We start from the raw sequence: 15,662 nt of genomic DNA, 5'->3' as shown, positions 1-15,662 counted from the left end.
TGCGAGACGCGAGGGATCAGGGCCCGAGACGAGCGGTCACCCGACCGACCGGACCCCGCCCCTCACCCCGCGCCTCTTCACTCGACGGCCTCCAGAGCGCGGGCTGCGTCGCGCTCGAGCTGTGCTCGCGCGCCCGTTGGCTACAACGGCCTCGAGGTCGGCGCGCCGGGTTCGCGCCGGCGCGAGTACGCGCCCTGCGCGCTGGCTGGCTGACGCGCACGCGCCCGAGAGGGCTCCGGGGCGGGGCGCGCAGCTCGAGCCCCGGCGAGGGTCGGTGTGGATCGGCAAGCACTTCGGCCCTCCAGCCGCGGCTGTGATCCCCTGCCTGCCACCCGGCCCGGGAGGGAAGCCCGGAAGGCGGCGGTGGGGGCGGGGCGGTGTCCGGCTCTAGGAGAGCTGGGGGAGGAGCGCGGCGGCGGCGGCGACGGCGGCGGCTCTAGAAGAGGAGGAGGAGGCGGAGGCTCTCCTTTCCTCTTCTCAGACCCCGGAGCGTCTGGGACGTAGAGCCCGGAACTGGGGGGACGCGGCGACTGCGGGGGCCCGCTTTAGGTGAGGCTGAGGGTGCTGGGTGGAGGGGTTGGCTGGGGCTCAGAGGGGCACAGAGGTACAGAGATCGGATTCGAGGGAGGGAAAAGGGGGTGGGGGCAGTTGTTGGGGGCTGGGGGACGGAGAAGAAGGGGACGTGAGACCTTTGGGACTAGGAGTGCCCAGAGGGTGGAAGGTTTCTAGGGTCAGCGCGGCCGGCAAGGCACACGGGTCCGAGTTGGGAGTTTCCAAAGGGATAGGCCGGGGAAACAATGGAGTGAGGGGGCACTCTGTGTGAGCGTGTGTGGGGTATTGGATTTTAAGAAACAACAAGCGAGATGGAAAAGAATGAAATAAGGGATCATTTGGGATGAGAAGTACAACGAATTGGGAATGCAGTGGGGATGCGTAAGGTCGTCTGCGTGGGTGCCCGAGGTCCGTAGGATTTGAGGGCAATAATGGGATTTGAAAATAAGGAATAGAAGGGCATTCTTGGAAACGGAATGGAAAATAAGGCAGAGACATACAATAGAAGTGGTTAGGGCTTGAATTAAAGCAGAAAGATAGATCCAGTCAGAGAGTATAGGATGGGTGGACTAGAGTGGTATCTTTCTCCTCATTCATCCAAGATAATTGGGTTCCTTTATTGAGAAAGTGGTTCTTTCTCAATCTTGTCCCTCTGCTAAGGAGTACAGGTCATTCTTTTAATAATTTGAGTATCATTTATAGTCCATTTAATTGATAAAGCATACCTGTAGAATTTATTTCCCCTCTGTTAAGGTTGCTTTATGTAATTTACCTGTGGTTAACGAAGCAGGAAAGGATAGATCACCAAAAATATCTTGCTTTGAGTTAGGTCAGTGATAATGCAGAGTTCAGGGTGTTTGGGGGAGAATCAAGAGCTTGTATATTTGCTTTTACTTGGACCAAAAGGTAATGCATAGCATTGATAAAATCTAAGTTATCTGTAGTTTGTTAGAATTGCAATTTCTCACTGAGAAATGTTCTGGTACCATCTGCTACTGGTTTTATGCTGGTAGGAGAGAGTTAGGGTTCTGCCTTAAGAAATTATTTCTTGATGCTGACTTCAAATTATCAGGCTGCCTCGTATTTCCCAGTTTGAATTAAGGTGATGTGAGAATATTGTGAGAAAGTATTTCTGGAGTTAGGATCTTTGCATTTCCTTAATACTTGGATTTTCAGACCAAATTTGGAATGGTACTAGATAGAAAATTGCTGATTTTGAAATTGTAGTTACCATTTTGTGTTCATATATAGTCCATGTTTAGCTTTTTATTTGTTTGGCATTAAGTTTTGCTGACTCATCTAAGATTTTTGGACATTCATCAGTTTATATTTCTCTTGGATGGTAGCATTAGGCTACTTTATAAAGGTCCACAAATAATGACCTAAATTGTCACTTTTGTTATATATTATGAAAACTGAACAAAGCAGTGAGTGAGTGCAGTGTCCTCATTAGTGATAATGTGGCTCTTTATTGACCTCTTTCAGTGTGCTAAGATTTTTTGCATGTATTATCTCATTTAATCCTCACAATTATTTCCTCTTTTGTAAATTAAGATGTTAAATAATTTACTAAAGTCACCCAGCTAGTGAATAATAAAGCTGGATTTAGACCCAGCTCTATTGGGTACCTTCTTTAAATCATCACTGCCCCATGGTTCTTTCTTGCTCCATTGCCATTTTGGTTGTAGTAAAGCAGCATGAACTGGTTGAAACTTGGGTCTGATATGGTAACAGTGTTTTAGATGACAGTTGGGTTACTGGGCTACATCTGTAGAGTTTATGGAAGGTTCACTGCTCCTGTGATTTAACAAAGCTTCTGGGGTCCTGGAAATAGGGTTAAAAACATCTTCTTGCTAAGAATTTGTTCTGTGAGCACACTTAATTTTCTGTTCAGGCATGTGCCACTGAAGTACTATGATACGTGGTGCTCTTACTTGTAAAAGTCAAGATAGTCAGTTGTGGGGCCAAAACCAATTAACTCTGGAAAAAATTGAAAACTGCTCAGTGCTCAAGTGCCCTCCAAGCACCTGTTGAGCCCACGGTTGGTACTAGCATTACCTCTAAATATAGATAGGATCCTCTTAGAAACCTGGAATGAAACAGCTAGAACTGAGGGAAGCAGCTGGGGCCTGAGGGAGGAGCCACAAGTTACAGGCCAAAACATCAGCATAGCCCCTGGAGGCTGATCAGGCTACAGATACTAGTGAATGGCGGGAGAGGAGGGAATTTTCATTTGTTGAGCATTTTTGTAAGCTTTATATGTAAGTGTGCTTTATATGTATTACCTCATAAGATAGTTGTTAGTATTATCCTCATTTTTCAGATGAGGCTCAGAGGATTAAGTAACTTGCATAAAGTCAATAACGGCAGTGAAGGAAGTTTGTATATACTATTTTTTAAATTGCTGCTTGCAGTTTCCCATTGTAGGGCCACCATATTAAAGCTGGGGACTAAAAGTCACTCAGATCTACCTTGCCTCTCTGTTAGAAGTAAAACTGATTATTTCAGTCTTGTTGCTTTTATTGGACCTGGAAGGAATGCTTGTATTTCTCTGATTTAATTGTTAGGAAGGAGAGTCCATGCCTTACATTAGCAAATGATCTCCTGTAGACTGTAATTCACCTTCCTTGGTTGCTTAGTGTATATCTGCAACAACATGAAAATAGCATATCTATCACTTCTAGTCTGAGATCTTGTCTTTCAAGGTACGTCATCTAGACTCTGGAGGATGACAGTGAAGCCTGCCTATTACAAACCCTTCCACTTTTCTTGTTACGTTTTTGCCACAAATGTTTGACCATTGTTCTTGTTTGGTTACTTTTTTGGGTTTTTTTTTTTTTTTTACTTTTTTTTAGAGATGGGGTCTTACCCCATTGCCCAGGCTGGCCTCAAACTCCTGGGCTCAAGTATCCCCACACGTCAGCCTCCCCAGTAGCTGGGACTACAGGCGCATGCTACAGCACCTGGCTAACTTGGTTACTTTTTTTTTATTATTATTGTAAAATGCATATAACAGAAAATTTACCATTTTAACTATTTTTAAGTATACAGATCAGTGGCACTAAGTACATTCACATTGCTGTGCAACCAACACAGCCATCCATCTGGAGAACTTTCTTATCTTCCCAGACTGAAATTCTGTACCTAATCAACAATAACTCATTTCTCCTTCCATGCCCAGCCACTGGCAACCACCATTCTATATTCTGTCTCCATGAATTTGATTACCCTAGTCACCTCCTATAAGTGGAATCACGTAATATTTACTATTTTGTATCTGGCTTATGTAAGTTAGCATGTCTTCAAGATTCCTCAATGTTGTAGCCTATGTCAGAATTTCCTTTTTCAGGCTGAATACTAGTCCATTGTATGTATACACCATAGTTTGTTTATCTATTCATCTTCAGTGGACATTTGGGTTGCTTCCACCTTTTGACTATTGTGAATAAGGCTTCTGTGAACATTTGTGTACAAATATCTGTTCAAGTCCCTGCTCTCAGTTCTTTTGGGTATATACACAGAAGTGGAATTGTTGGATCATATGGTAATTCTGTGGTTAGTTTTTTGAGGAAACTTGGCTACCTTTAGATGGTGGCTTTATTATGTGTTCACCTAAAGATAGCACTTGGCCTTATATATGAGGGATGGTGCTTCCTCTAGTGACTTTTCCTGTATTGCTAACAGAATACTTGTAGTAGAAATGATTCAAAAGGAAATGTTTTACCCAGTTTTCATGTATCCAGTATGGAAGGAACCATTTGTTATACACAGTTTTTTCCACTCATACTTGCAAATGTGGATGATTATCTTAAGAACACTCTGTGTCTATGAAAAATGTGTCAATAGTGTAGAGCATTTTTAGTACACTTTGCTGCCTCTGAAATTCAGGGTACTTTTTTCATTTAAAAATGTTTTACATGTATGAGCTGCTGGTTACTGCTTACCTTCTGTATCTTTTCTTCATTGAAAAAAGTTTGAATGCCTGGCATATGCTTTAAATGTTTCAAGCAGGTACCTGGAATACATGGACAGAACAGGAAGTAAAATCGATTGAAGTCATTTGTTTGACTCCATTTTCTTTCCCCCCATATACAGTATATGAGTTCTCCCATAATGCCAAATATAATAGGTTGAAATAGCTGCAGTGAACTGTCCCTTAGGATGGATCTAACTTCCCATTTCATTTTTTCTAAATGTCACATGGAGGTTAATTATCCCTGCATTTTGCTTCATGAGATCATTGGGCTACAGAGTGACTTCAGGTTCACATGCCATTTTCTGGAAGTCTCATGGGAGACTTCGAGAGCCCATGCTTACCTTGCAGGTGGTCTACCTGAAACCCAGGCTAACTGCCAGTCAGTTGAATTAGTTCTGAAATATTTCTAAATATTTGAAGTTTGTAAACACTTTAGGTTGCTGGATATTAAGGATTGGCCAGAGGCCAGCATTCCCTCTCCATGTTCACCTCCACCATGACAACCTATGGGAGTGCGTTTCTGAAATATACATCATCTTCTACACAGATTCTGTAGTAGCTCCAGGCCCTTAAAACATTCTGCAGGGTCTGAGGATATAGATATTAGCTTAAAGGTGACTTTTCTCTGGCCGTTGTCCAATGACTAATTTGTGGTTAGGCCCAAGTCGATTGCGGGTTTTTGGGAATCTCCAAGAATTACATAGGTATTCTTATTGATCCAAACCCTAAATGACAACTTTGCATTACTGGTAAGGAGGATTTTTACATCACTTAATTGACAAGATGACATGATTACTAGTTGTAGAGAGAGTGTGTGTATGTGTTCTTTAGAGTTGGCTAAATGTATTGGGACTGAGGAGAAGGAGGTTTGCGATGAGGCCATTATATGATTGCGGATGAGTCAAGATAGATGAGTGAATGTATCTTTTGTACTTGAAGATGCTTCCAATGATAATATTTCCTATTGAGTTGGATAGGACTGAAAAGACCAATTTGTAAGACCTGCAATCTTTTCTATCTTAAATGACTTGCTGCTGTTTTAAGGCTACCCTCAGTAGTAGAACAGTAATTTTCCTTAAGTTATCCACTTGGTCTCTGATTATAGCTTGTCAATGTGGTTAGCCCACTGCTTGCTCTTCCTAGCCTACTGTTAACATTGATTCAAAATGTGTGTTAGTGTGTGGCAGAAATAACTCTTCTTACCTTGTTTGGTTATCTTGTTACATCTTTATAGTAAATTGCCTTCATAGCCTACCTGCATGAGCCCCATAAGGATCTCATCATAAGAGGCTCCATCACATTTGATGAAAACAGTGAAACTTATCTATGACTCATATGGGATGACAGGAAGCCAAACTATTGTACTTGAGTGATAGGTGGTACAGAACCACCACAGAACTGTGTCAGCCATTTAGGTTAGACTGAAATTGATGTTCTGTTACATCTTACTAGTCAGTACACATTAGGTTTCTTTCTGTTTTTATTTATTTTTATTTTTTTATTTTTATATTTTTTGAGACAGAGTCTCACTCTGTTGCCTGGGCTAGAGTGCTCTGGCATCAGCAGCCTAGCTCACAGCAACCTCAAGCTCCTGGACTCAAGCAATCCTCCTGCCTCAGCCTCCTGAGTAGCTGGGACTACAGGCATGCGCCACCATGCCCGGCAAATTTTTTCTATATATGTTTTTAGTTGTCCATATAATTTCTTTTCTATTTTTAGTAGAGACGGGGTCTCACTCTTGCTCAGGCTGGTCTTGAACTCCTGAGCTCAAATGATCCACTTGCCTCGGCCTTGCGGAGTGCTTGGATTACAGGTATGAGCCACCACACCTGGCCTTGTTTTTTTTTTTTTTTTTTTAATATACAGAATATACCTTGGACTAGGTTTCTTTCTTTCTTTTTTTTTTTTTTTCCTTTTAAATATAAGATGGGGTCTCACTGTGCTCAGGCTGGTGTCGAACCCCTGAGCTACAGCTATCCTCCCTCCTCGGCCTCCCAGAAAGCTAGGATTATAGGTGTGAGCCACTGCATCCGGCCCACAACTAGGTTTCTTGAGACGGTTATCTAATTTCTTTTTAAGCTGACAATGCTTTAAACAAGGATTAGTGGGTAATCTCTGTCACTACTCAAAAGTTGTATTTTATGTAGGAATTTTAAAAGTTGATATTTGACTTTTGTCATTAGTTTGCCAGCCCATAATGTTATGATAATCCTGTAACTTAGACTATAGGATATTATGTGATGTTACTGTAATTTGGGAGCATAGGAAACAATTCAACAACAATGATTACAAAATGTGTGTTTGGCTATCTAGCCAGTGAAGTAGAAAAAGCTTCTGAAAAAGAAGAGATATTTGGTATTTTCATCTGATTACTTGTTGTTACCTGAAATCTTAACACTTCAGTAAGATTATATTCAATTTTTACATGATCATATTTTTGATTGGGCAATAAAGCTGAGAACACACAATCCTTTCACACTCTACTGGCTAATTATTTTCATTGTGAAATAGCCCCAAGTTAAATTATTAACCTTCTTGACACTTGAAGTTTTTGATACCTGAAATGTGAATCTGCTGAATGGTGTTAGTTGTGATCAAGCCAACACTGATAGTGTAGTTATATTTCTAGGTATAATATTTCCAGTATTTTTCTTTTAATTTCTTATTAAAATAGGGAAGCTGTATAACATGTTAGTTAAGAGCACAAGCCATTGGGTGAACAAATCTGGCTTTGAATCTCTACTCCTCTACTTATTTCCTCTGTGGACTTGGTGAAGTCATTTTATTTCTCTGAACTTGTGTTTCTGTATCTGTGAAATGGATGGCGTAGTAACCCCTGCTACTTGTCATGACTGTTGGGTTTTATTTTTGAGATGAAATTCACATAACATAAAATGAACCGTTTTATGTTGTGCAACTATTGCCTCTATCTAAAAGTTCCAGAACTTTTTCATCACCCCCAAAGGAGACCCCATACCCATTGAGCATTTACTCTCCATTCTCCCCTCCCCCCATCTCTGGCAACCACCTATTTGCGTTCTGTCTCTGTGGATTTACCTATTCTGTATATTTCAAATAAATGGAATGATATATGGCCTTTTGTGTCTGGCTTCTTTCACATAGCATAATGTTGAGGTTCATCCACATGGTAGCATGTATCACTGTCATTCCTTTTTATGGCTGAATACTTTCACATTGTATGGATATATCACATTTTGTTTAGCCATTTATCTATTGATGGTCAGTTGTATCATTTCTACTTTTGGCTGTTGTGAATAATGCTGCTATGAACATTCATGTATAGTATTTGTTTGAATACCTGTTTTCAATTCTTTTCTGTCTATACCTAAAAGTGGAATTGCTAGGTCATATAGTAATTCCATATTTAACTTTTTGAGGACCCACCATAGTTTTCCATAGTGACTGTACCATTTTACTTTCCCACCAGCAATTTATGAGGGTTCTGATTTCTCCACATCCTTGTCAACATTTGTTATTTTTTTTCTTTTTAAAAAGATTTTAGCCATCCTACTATGTGCAAAGTGGTATCTTGTTGTGGTTTTAATTTGCATTTCCCTAATGACTAGGGATGTTGAGCATCTTTTCATGTGCTTGTTGGCTATTTGTATATCTTCTTTGGGAAAATATCTATTTAAATCCTTTGCCCATTTTTAAATTGGGTTGTCCTTTTATTGAATTATAACTATTGAATTTTATTTTATTTTACTTATTTATTTATTTTTTGAGACAGAGTCTCACTCTGTTGCCCGGGCTAGAGTGCGGTGGCATCAGCCTAGCTCACCGCAACCTCAGATTCCTGGGCTCAAGCAATCCTCCTTCCTCAGCTTCCCTAGTAGCTGGGACTACAGGCATGCGCCACCATGCCCAGCTAATTTTTTCTATATATATTTTTAGTTGTCCATATAATTTCTTTCTATTTTTTTAGTAGAGACGGGGTCTTGCTCTTGTTCAGGCTGGTCTTGAACTCCTGAGCTCAAAGGATCCACCGGCGTCGGCCTCCCAGAGTGCTAGGATTACAGGCGTGAGCCACCGTGCCTGGCCTGACTATTGAATTTTAATGGCTATAAAATACTTAGTGCATATAGTATGAACTTAATAAATATTAGGTTATACTATAATTATAATTATTTTTGCTATATGTGCCCTGAATTGGAAGGAAATTTTGCCTAGCTTTTCCAAGTAGGAGTGGAGATGCAACAAAACCTGTTAATATATTTATTATCAACAGAGGTTTGACTCTGTCAATGTTTATTGTTTGCTTTTAACACATTAACTACCATGTGAGTTGTATTTAACTCATGCTGGTTTTGAGCCCAGGGCCTCGTGAAGCATATATAACTCAAATGTCTCTTCACCTTGGGAGCTGAGAGAACTATTTTTCATATTGCATATAACTCATGAACAGAAAACAATAAAAAATAACAAATTTTTCTTTAAATTAGGATTGTTTTGTTTTCAAAGTTTTTATTCTGTTTTTGTAATAAAACACCATGGCCCCAAGGAAAAAAATTTTTTTTCTAGTGTGGCAGTCATCATGTTAATTGGTGCCCCCAAATCGAGAAATTAGTAATATAATACGTATACATAAAATCAGTTTATCTTTGGCAGAAATCAGTTTATCATCACTGTTTAATTCATTCCTAAGCACTACAAAGCAGTAGTGCCATCTAGTTATAGCTGAGATTTAGATCATCTTTCTTCATTCTCCCCTGTTAGGAGATATTTGCTGTAAATGCCACAATCAGAAATTTTTGAAAACTGGGTCAGTGAAGCCTACTTTTTATATTTAATGGTATACAGTTTATGTATTATCATTGTTTTATGCTTATCGTAACTTGGCTTTATGGGGTGGTCAAAAGAAGATAGATGAAAACAGGAGATCAAAGCAATTATTAATTTAGAATTTTACCTTCTAGTCAGGATTGAACCATCTTGTACTAATGAATATATTCTGCCAGGTTTATAGGTAGACATGCTCATTACAGTAGCTTTAAGCAGAACGTTGAGAAAGCTGTATGCAAGTCTGAATTTGGTTATTTTCTTGGAATAAACAATGGGAAGTACTTGCATTCCGGAACTAGTGATTATTCAAATCCTTCCTGCAGGCCCTCTCTCCCTGTGCTCCCCAGCATTGTCCAGAACTCTCTTGTCTTTCGTGATACCTCTGTGCCTTTACCCATTCTGTGAAATCTGCCTGTGGTGACTTCTAAGTAGTCGGTGACCCTTCAAGCTTACTGAATTCTCTCAGGTGGACACAAACGCTCCTTTTGGGTGTAGATCTGTTACATATGTTAATAGTAGCACTTATCCTAGCGTACTTTTAAAAAATGCACATTAATTTTTTTAAAGCAGTGCATGCACACAGCAAACAAAATTGAACGGTACAGAAGTAAATGGTGAAAATAGTCTCCCAGTTCTCTTCCCCAAAGGTAATCACTGGTAGCACTTTCTCTTAGATCCTTCCAGAGATACTGTGTACTGATAGAAGAATTTTTATAGTTTATGAAATGCCTTTTTTTCTTCTTATCTTTTATTGTAATTTATAAATATTGAAAAAAATTCAAGCATTATGGAAATGTATGGAGTGTAAAGCAAAAGGTCCCCTTTACCTTGATCCCTAACCCTGCCCTTTCCAAATAATACTCGCCTAATATCATTCCTCTCTCCAGAGGTAATCTCTCTTACAAGCCTAGTGTGTGCCCTTTCAGATTGTTCCACTTACAGCTACATACCTACATACCTATTTAAAAGTGTATATTTTTTTATGTTGGATTCGCCCCACCCCCTTTTTTTAAAAATAGAGATGGAGTCTCTATGTAGCTCAGGGTGGTCTCGAACTCCTGGCCTCAAGCAATCCTCCTGCCTCTGCCTCCCAAAGTGCTGGGGTTACAGGCATAAGCCACCATGCCTGGCCTGTATAGTTGTCTTCGATATTTTATGTATTATTCTGTGATTTTCTCTTCTTAGTAAATATGTCTCAGATTTTTGTCATGTTAGTACATACAGAGCCACTTTATTCTTTTAACCTCTGTATGGTATTTATTCCATAATACACGTATACCATTTAATCATTTCCCAATTGATGGATGTGTGTGTGTGTGTGTGTGTGTGTGTGTGTGTGTGTGTAGGTGTTTCTAACAATGCTTCAATGAACACTTTTTATATGCCTCTTGTTGGACAAGTGTGAATGTTTCTTTAGGTTGCTAGAAGTGAATTGCTGGGTAAAAGGATATGCTCTTTTAAAAATTTTGGTGATGGCCGGGCGCGGTGGCTCACGCCTGTAATCCTAGCACTCTGGGAGACCGAGGCGGGTGGATCGCTCGAGGTCAGGAGTTCGAAACCAGCCTGAGTGAGACCCCGTCTCTACTAAAAATAGAAAGAAATTATCTGGCCAACTAAAAATACATATAGAAAAAATTAGCTGGGCATGGTGGCGCATGCCTGTAGTCCCAGCTACTCGGGAGGCTGAGGCAGTAGGATCGCTTAAGCCCAGGAGTTTGAGGTTGCTGTGAGCTAGGCTGACGCCACGGCACTCACTCTAGCCTGGGCAACAGAGTGAGACTCTGTCTCAAAAAAAATAAAAAAATAAAATAAAAAAAAATTTTGGTGAATGCTGCCAAATTGTTGCCTTGTTTTTTTTTTTTTTTTTTTTTTTTGAGACAGAGTCTCGCTCTGTTGCCCTGGCTAGAGTGCAGTGGTGTCATCATAGCTCACTGCAACCTCAAACTCCTGGGCTCATGCAATATGCCTGCTTCAGGCACCTGAGTAGCTGGGACTATAGGTGCATGCCACCACACCTGGTTAATTTTTCTATTTTTTGTAGAGATGAGATCTTGCTAGGTTGCTCAGGCTGGTCTTGAACTCCTGGGCTCAAATGACCCAGAGTGCTAGGATTGGAGACATGAGCCACTGCACCTGGCACCTTATTTTTTTTAAAGTATAAAAGTAATATGTTTATTATAAAACATGTATACAGTGAAAAGTCATAGTTTCCCCATCCTCTCTTTAATCCCATTCCCTGTTGGGGTATTGTTCTTACCCCACAGGCTAACAGATTAGTATTTTTCCTTCCAGAACATTTTCTGTATAGGTGCAGAAACATGTATGTATGTGTTTATGTGTGCAAGTATGTATGTATATGGTAAGTATGCTTCTATATTAATTCCCTTCTCCATGAGTGTAGGCTGGATCTTTTAGTGACTGCTTTTAACAAATAGTGTATGGAAAGAGAAAAACAAATTTTACAGTGAAGAAACCTGGCAGAGACCACCTTAATGGGATCATACTATATTAGTTATGCAGTTTTGCTTTTATCTATTAACAAATAGTAGAATACTAATGTATTGTAAGTGTATGTTTCATATAAAATCTAGTATCTTTTTCTCATTAGATGAGCTCCTTCCTGCAGAGACCATGATTCTTCCCACCCTAAAACTTTTCTTTTTCTATGTAAACAATACCACCATCCATGCATTTATTCATGCCAAAAATCTTTTATTCATTTTGTTCCTAATAAAGTTTTATTGAGTACCTACTATGTGCCGGCTACACAGGAGTGAATGAAGCATGAAAATTCTTTGCCTAAATAGAGCTTATATTCTAGTGGAGGAAGGCAAATATTAGGTGAAGGAGTGAAATGTTTAGTATTTCATATGGTGATAACTGGTATTGCCAAGAAACCGAAACCAAAAACCAAACCCAAAATTAAAAAAAACAGGAAAGGAGAGACTGGGACTGTGTGAGCATGTGAGACCGTGTGCGTGTATGTGTGTGTGTGTGCGATAGAGACAGACAGAGACAGAGAGGTACAGGTGTGGTAAGGGAAGGCCTCATTGAGAAAGTAGTATTTGAGCAAAGACCTAAAAGTCATTTTTGATTCCTTTTTCTTCCTCTTACCTCACATCAAATACATTGCCAATTTCTGTTGATTTCATCTTCAAAATATATCTGAAACCTACCTACCAGGTAGGTAGATTGATTTGATAGTGGGAGTTTGTGAAAGTTTTCTTCTTATTGTTTTAATATCCTTAGTGGAGTAGAAAACAAAGTGCTCAGCTGAGAGTGAGGGTGGGGAGGAGTGGAGGTTTGTTTGGAGAGAAGGTGTGAAATTGTTTAAGAGAATGGGAGAATGGCTGCAGTAGGGAAATAATGTATGATTGCCAGGCTGCATTGAGGGCCCCTTGAGGTTTGTGGTCATGAATTTAAAGTGAGATCAGTCAGTATGTTTTTTTTTCCTCCTTTTTCCTCCAGCCACATTCAGCTGCAGGGGTGTATATCTGGAGTGGATTTAACCAGGGAGGGGTTTTTGCCAAGATAATAGAACAAAGCAGGAGAGGGACAAGGGAAAAGAGGGTATTTGTATAAGCAATTATATAATATACTTGGAATTTAAACCAGGTAAGGAGGGAAGGGAGGACATGAAGTGGCTAAAAGAAAGTGAAAAGATGGATTGAACGTTCTGGTGGTAGCAAAGGCTGTTAGAGTTTGGGTATGTGAGATACTGAACTACAAAGATACTAGGTCATTGTCAGTGGGATACAAAAATTGAGATTGTAGGGGCATGATCATGGGCTGAGTGGGGAAAGGACAATATTATTGGAGGTGAGAACTTTAAAGAACTGATACAGGAATTCAGAGAGGTAGGGTTGTTGGAAAGATCATTTTTGTGAAATCACTGAGACTTAAGACGAGTAGTGTTGTGCAAAGTCACAGTAAGCCAAATAATGGGTAATAGCGTTTTCATAGGATATTCAAAGCAGGGTTTTTTGGTTTTTTTTTAGGGAAGAAGGAGAGAGACTGATTTGGAAGCATCTGTGAGGAACAAGGACACTTACCCCAGTCCCAGGTCCAGCAGTATGAGGGGTATGGGAAAGATAACTTACTCCACTTTAAGGCTGCAGAGGGCAATATGGCCTCAGAGGAGATTCAGGTTTTCAGTTAGAGCAAGAAGTTGAAGGGAATGTTCAGAGAAGATGTTGAAAATGTAAGGCACAGAGGAAGGGGTATCAAAATTTGGAGAGAGATGGGTGATACGTGGAAACAGAGCCAGAGATGTACAGAACTGTGTGGGGGTTAAAAGATGGGAGATGAGCGATCTGGGAGTCTGGGGCTTCTTTTGATGGACAGCATAAACAGAGATGAAGAAAGTGAAAAGATTAGGCCTGATAGAGAGCAGGCGGATACCAGAGGTGACGATAGGAGTGTTGGCAGGGAGGGAAGGGCATTCTTACTCAAAGTACTTGCACCTCCTTAGATATCTGTCCATGGTGAGGAGGGTTATCTTATTCTGGATGTAAGGGGTTCTGTTTAGATGGATCCTGTGGGCTGTCTCTTGATCATATATGAATGATTTTTGCTTTAAGTCTTTTTGTTTTTAAGTTGAGGTCTCGCTGTATTGTCCAGGCTCCTCTCAAATTCTTGGGCTCAAGTGATCCTTCTGCCTCAGCCTCCTAAGTAGCTGGAACTATAGGCACATAGCACCATGCCTGGCTGTTTTGTTTTAAGTTTTATTGTGTGTTATTAATATTAATGAATGAATAATATTTCTTTTGATTAATATTTGTGTAGCATATTTTTTAACATCTTTTTAATTTTCATCCTTTCTGGCTTACCTTGTTTTAAGTGTATCTTGGTAAGTGGTACATAGTTGGATCTAAAAAAAATCTGGTTGTCTTTTGATAAGTTTAATCTTTTCATATTTAATGTGTTTATTGATAATTTAGATTTAGTTTTGCCATTTTAGTTTATACTTTTTTTTTTTTAACCACACTTATTTGCTTTCTGTTGTATTTATGGAGTCCTTTTTTCTTCTGAGTTTTAAGTTGAACATTCTATTTCTCTTTTTAGTAGTTAACCATTACTTTTTTTTTTTTTTTTTTTTTTGAGACAGTCTCACTCTGTTACTTGGGCTAGAGTGCCGTGGCGTCAGCCTAGCTCACAGCAACCTCAAACTCCTGGGCTCAAGCAATCCTCCTGCCTCAGCCTCCCGAGTAGCTGGGACTACAGGCATGCGCCACCATGCCCGGCTAATTTTTTAAAATATATTTTCAGTTGTCCAGATAATTTCTTTCTATTTTTTTAGTAGAGACGGGGGTCTCACTCTTGCTCAGGCTGGTCTCGAACTCCTGAGCTCAAACAGTCCTCCCGCCTTGGCCTCCCAGAGTGCTAGGATTACAGGCATGAGCTACCACACCCAGCCTGCCATTACATTTTTAACATGAATACTTACTGAAGTCTAAGATTAATATCTTTGCTTTCCTGAACAATAAAAGAACCTTAGAATGCTTTAAATCATATTCCTTCTCTCTGCTCCAGTCTGTTTTTATTGTTTGGTATTTTAATTCTACCTTAAATCATGCTTACTGTGAAATATTTCAAATACACAGATAAAAATAGAAAATAATATAGGAACATCTGTGTACTTACCAGTACTTTGTCTTATTACCTTAATTATGCCAATTTGCTTCATATCATTTTTTCTTTTTAAGAGATAGGATCTCCTTTTGTTGCTCAGGCTAGACTCCAACTCCTGGTTTCAAGTGATCCTCCTGCCTCAGCGTCCTGAATAGCTGGAATTACAGGTCTGTACCATTGTCCATTGCTCCCTGCTCATATCCTTTTTTTTTTCTTTTATTTAAATTTTTTTTTTTTTTTAATTTAGAGACAGGGTTTCACTCTGTCACTCAGGCTGGATTGTAGTGGCATGATCATATCTCCCTGTAACCCCCAATTCCTGGGCTCAAGCAAGCCTCCTGCCTCAGCCTCCCAGGTAGCTAAAACTACAGGCATGTGCCACCACACCTGGCTGAGTTTTTAAATTTTTTTCCTTTTTGTAGTAACGGAGTCTTGCTAAGTTGCCCAAGCTTGTCCTGAACTCCTGCCCTCAAGCAATCCTTCTCCCTCAGCCTTCCAAAGTGCTGAGATTACAGGCGTGAGCCACCCAGCCAGCCCTTGTATCTTTTTTTAAAATTGGTTTTTTTATTGTAGAAATTTTCAACATTCCACACAAGTGGAAAGAACAATAATGAACTCCTATGTATCCTCATTTAGCTTCAGCAATTGTCAACATTTTTTCCATTCTTAGTTTCCTCTATTCTTCTCACTCCCTACATTT

At 40.0% G+C, this 15,662-nt stretch overlaps 1 protein-coding gene across 1 annotated transcript in view; it reads left to right on the top strand.

The window, feature by feature from the left end:
* The first annotated feature begins 293 nt into the window (after positions 1–293).
* Positions 294–15,662, top strand: part of SPATS2 (spermatogenesis associated serine rich 2) — a 102,381-nt gene continuing 87,012 nt past the window's right edge. Inside the window, exon 1 of the mRNA XM_045554998.1 lies at positions 294–549. The gene's annotated coding sequence lies outside the window, so the exon portion shown is untranslated. The remainder of the gene's footprint in view (positions 550–15,662) is intronic.

The sequence above is a fragment of the Lemur catta genome, chromosome 6 (genome assembly GCF_020740605.2).
Source record: "Lemur catta isolate mLemCat1 chromosome 6, mLemCat1.pri, whole genome shotgun sequence".
In the NCBI taxonomy this organism is placed as follows: Eukaryota; Metazoa; Chordata; class Mammalia; order Primates; family Lemuridae; genus Lemur; species Lemur catta.
This window is presented reverse-complemented; position numbering and strand designations above follow the sequence as displayed.